Genomic DNA, 4576 nt, shown 5'->3' on the forward strand with positions numbered 1-4576 from the left:
GGTGTCCTGTACAGAAGGATTGCTTTCTGCTTATTTTAAGTTTGGATCGCGGACTTGGAGGTAAAAGCTTGTGGGACACTTGTTGAAAGGAGGGATGTGTTCCTCCTGAAAACTTGAAAACGGTTTCAGTCGGAAGCTATTTTTGTGAGCTGAGGAGGCGCGTCCTGTGAGTGAGGCCGAAGCGACTTGGAAAATACCCCCGATTTAACTATGTTTTCATATTCATTTTCACTGAGTTGTACAACGTGGCCTCTAATAATCCTTTTTATATTGATTCTGGACTTCCTGTGCTTGCTTTTACTCTTTCTTCATTGATACATTTTTCTCGGGTTCTCTGTGATACCGTATTTTTCTACTCCTAATCAAATAATTATAGCGACCCTAATGGCGAGAGTAGAACTCCTGTCTCTTGCGGGTTTCAGAGACTATAAATCAAAAATAGTCTATGCCTAACAATTACCGTTTCCGGAACACCTACAACAGCTGCATCCTAGCGACATCTTCTTCCACCCATGAAAGTTTGCAAGCCAGCCACTTCATCCCTTTAACTTCCCGTTTTGAGTATTCAATTTCTAAACTGCCTGCGTATATCAACCCACTGATCTGAGGAGACGAGTATGTCTCTGATGTGAAGATTCTTAATTCTAGTTGGAACCTTAAGCGTCTGCATCCATAAGCAAAGTCAAATCTAGAGCAAGCCATCCATCCAGTGAGCAAGCAATGCACACCAGCTCACAGGGTCAAACATCTTCCTCCACCTGGTCCAGGTTCGAGACAATTCAGTCAGCCATTAGATCCATGGCCCCTTCCCACAGATCTGCTGGTCTCTGAACTGCTCCAGAGCATGGTCTCTTTCTTTTCTTGAAGGACAACAAATATAACTCCTGTGTCCCATATCCTGCCTGCTGGTCAGGGCCATGGAAGAGTCCAGTCTTCCAGGGGCAGGTTGGGACTCTAGTCTGCACCAGACCACACCTTTTGAACTAGGCAAAAAGCAACCTTTATCCACAGGACCCAAAAAAAGATTTATGTATTTTCAAAGTCAAAAAAGAGAAATGTCCTGGGAAAAGGCCAAGGGCAATCCAGGTACTGTACCCTGCCTGTCCCTCCCTCCCTCCTGTGATTCATACTGAGGTCAGGGCCCTCCCCAGCCCCCAACCCCCTTTTCCCATGGCACTCCTTGCTGCTTATAGTAAAATATGAGAGAAGGGAAATGGACTTAAATATGAATTGGCCAAATAGAAAGCAGACCTTAAAGATCTGGACAATGCTGTTATACAAAGGACACATGCCCTTTGTTCACCAACAATATGGCTACAGAATCTTTTGTAAAAGTAGTTAAGCTGTGACCAATGGAGAAAACCCATCAGCTTAGAAAGAAGGGGACAGAAAAAGCATGAAAGAGAAGAACATTGGCTCTTGGAATTCTACAGGCAGGAAACAGACCAAGGACCTATGTCTGTTGTTCTCCAAGAAACGGAAAGAACAGATGCTGAGGCTCTTTTCAGAGCCATTTCAGAGACCAACAAAATTGCACAGGGGGGCGGAGACAGCTCACTTTCCAAGGGTGGGGCCATGGTCCTCTTGAATTCAGAGTTGGATCAATCTTTGCCAGCTCTTTGCCACCTGGTTACGGAATGTGGGGTCCCAGAACGTGGGGAACATGCATCAGGGCCTGGGGGCAACATCCTAAAGTTGAGGGAGTTGGTCTACTGTGTCTTGGATGTGGCACACTGAGGAACAGGAAGAGAGTGTATGTGGACAAATGCTTTGTTCTCCTATTTAAGAGGCCTGGGAGACCAGGGAGCACATGGGAGCACATAGCTGACTACTATCTGGTCGGCAGCTTTATCTATAGGAACAGACTTGTTGCTATTGTTCTCCCTGCTCAGGGGACAGCAATGCCCCCTTATCTGCCCAAAGCACTGGTGTTGAGTTACTCCTTCAATGAACTCAGGGAGCCCTAGGGTTAAAATACTGCCCACTTGTCACCTGTAATTGGGGGTGGGGGGGGGTTGTATGCCCTGAGACTATATAAGTTGGTTGGAAGAATACATTCTCTCTCCCACTCAGACATGGTTCCTGATGCTAGGGAGGAGGTGATCACCCCAAAACTTTTGTCTGCCTCTTCCTTTCTTCCCCTCAATTACACAACCGTCCCTTAGGACCCATCCAGATATGGGCTGGATACACACTATGGGAAATAACAAAGGGGCCTGCTGAGAAAAGATGGTGGAGTTATCGGTAAGACAGACTAGAAGAACAGAGCCTCGTCGCTGAAGGAGTGGAGTTGCCATTCTAGGGGGCCTTGAGGGCAGAGCTGAAGCCTAATGCCTGAAGGCCTTCACCCAGAATCTAGAGGGTGTGGCCAACATCCAGACTCTTAGAAGGGGAACCAATGTCCTGGTGGTCTCAGGTTATTTTCAAGCCATAAAAGCTAGTGAAATTGGTTCTGCTGGGTTTGAGTTTGCTGGTTGCCTCTTCTCTCTTCTTTTCTTCTAGTTCACCTTGGGGCAGAAGAATGAGGCCTACCCGGGCCAAGGGAGTAGGGTCGCCATTCAGATGAGTTCGAAGAATGGAACCTTTTGATTCCCATTGGAAAGCAAGTTGGATGTTGGATATCAAGAACATCATCTAGTATTAAGGGCCCATAAAGCTGTGTCACCACCTCTGGGTTGAGCAAGAATGAAGAAATGATATCAATAGGCCGGGATGGAATTCTGAAAAAGAAGAGTAGTGAGGGAAGAAGCTTGCTTTGACAAATTTTAAATACAAATATATAAGACATCGGTGCCTTATCCCAGTGTGCAGCCCACTGAGCTGTCCTGTGTCAAGATTGTGCTGTAGTTTCCTCTCAGGGCCTGTATCAAATTCTGTTTGTCTGCTGGCCTTCCGGTATGAGACTCGCTTCCTCAGGCTGCACCTGATGGATCATACCAAATGACCACAGTCCCACTTGGAGTCAAACTTAAGACACATCGTATGTTAGCTTACATCCGATGCCTTAATACCTCTGGTCAAATAGAGACTATTGCAAACTTGCTCATCTCATTTTACTTTTGTTGGCGTTCATATTCATATAAAGATGAACAGACATCCATCGATTCTCCTTAGAAATACTGAAAATTTAATTCTTCTTTCTGTGAAAATGAATCCAAATGCATTTCACAGTCTTTTTTATCCTCACCTGAAAACAAAACAAAACATTTCTAAGTGTGTTAGAAAGTGTGTCAGACTGGGTTGACTAAAGAAACAAATCCAGTGACACCAATATAAGTGTAAGAAAGAGCTTTATATCAAGAAGTGATTGCATATCAAGAAAACATCCCAGCGAGTCCAACTCAAGTCCATAAGTCCGATACAAGGCGCTCTTCAGAATTTTTCAAGGCCAACGATTTGTTCACAGAGAATTCCTTTTCTCGGTAACACAAAAGGCAACCATACACATGAACTTCTCCAGATGGAATACACTCAAATAAATTGAATGCATCTGAGGGAAGAGCAGATGGAGAAGCTCAATATTAGTAGCTAAAACCAGGCCAGGGTGGACTGTGAAACAGACGATCAATTGCTCATATGTAAGTTCAAGCTTGTCAGGGTGAGGGGGTCCCCAACACTCAAACAGGTCCTCAGGAGTGACTGCGATTGTGGAAAATATTAAAGACAGACAGACTGCAGGGCACAGGGCATCTTCGTCCCATATCAGGACTGAGAGAGCAAATGTGTTTTCCAATGGGTAGATATCATGGGGCTGACAGATCTTTCGTAAGGCATGCATGTCATACAGCTAACATCAGACATCTTCAATAGGTAATATCATAAGCAGATTACATAATACGCAATACGATGAGTCAGTTTCTCGACCCTGTGCTTGTTGACCTCAACTCCCCTGAACCCTCCCCAGGGAGCTGCTACATGTATGGTGGGTTAGCTATCGAACCTGATTGCTGTTATCTACAGAGAACCTTTAGGCATGGTGAAGTTGCCAGACCCAGAAATGATTCCTCTTATATGGTAGCTCCTTTATGACAGTTCCTTTCTGGGGGCTGATTGGAGGGACTGTGTGCAGTCATGGGCATGTATATTAAGATTCGTGTATATCTCCTAACCATGAGAGTCTTCCTCCACCAGAGTCGGCTTTCCGGACCCGTAAGTATGAACATGGATGATTTAGCTGGATTCCATCCTCATCCAGTCCCTCAGTTTACTACACAAGCGAAAGCTGAAGAAAACGACAACACATCCCACCTGGATTTCTAGAACATTGCAAGCACAGTTTTGAGGCATTGGACACTAATGATGGAAGACCTGATGAGCCGTGAGAGGTCAACAGAACATCACTCATGAAGGACGCAAAGGTATTTTAAACAGTAAGAAGGGAAAAAATCAAAGTGGATATCAAAAGAGACTTTGACATTTGCTCTTAATCGCTGAGTCGCGGAAGCAAATGGAAGAAGGGAGGAAGTTAAAGAGCCGAATAGAAAATTTCAAAAGGCAGCTCAAGAAGATAGAGTCAAATACTACAATGAAGTGTTCAAAGATTTAGAGTGAGAAAACCAAAAAGGAGGAACATGTT

Source organism: Echinops telfairi, unplaced genomic scaffold, assembly GCF_000313985.2.
Source record: "Echinops telfairi isolate 266 unplaced genomic scaffold, ASM31398v2 ScPeMD7_655;HRSCAF=1070, whole genome shotgun sequence".
Classification (NCBI taxonomy): domain Eukaryota; kingdom Metazoa; phylum Chordata; class Mammalia; order Afrosoricida; family Tenrecidae; genus Echinops; species Echinops telfairi.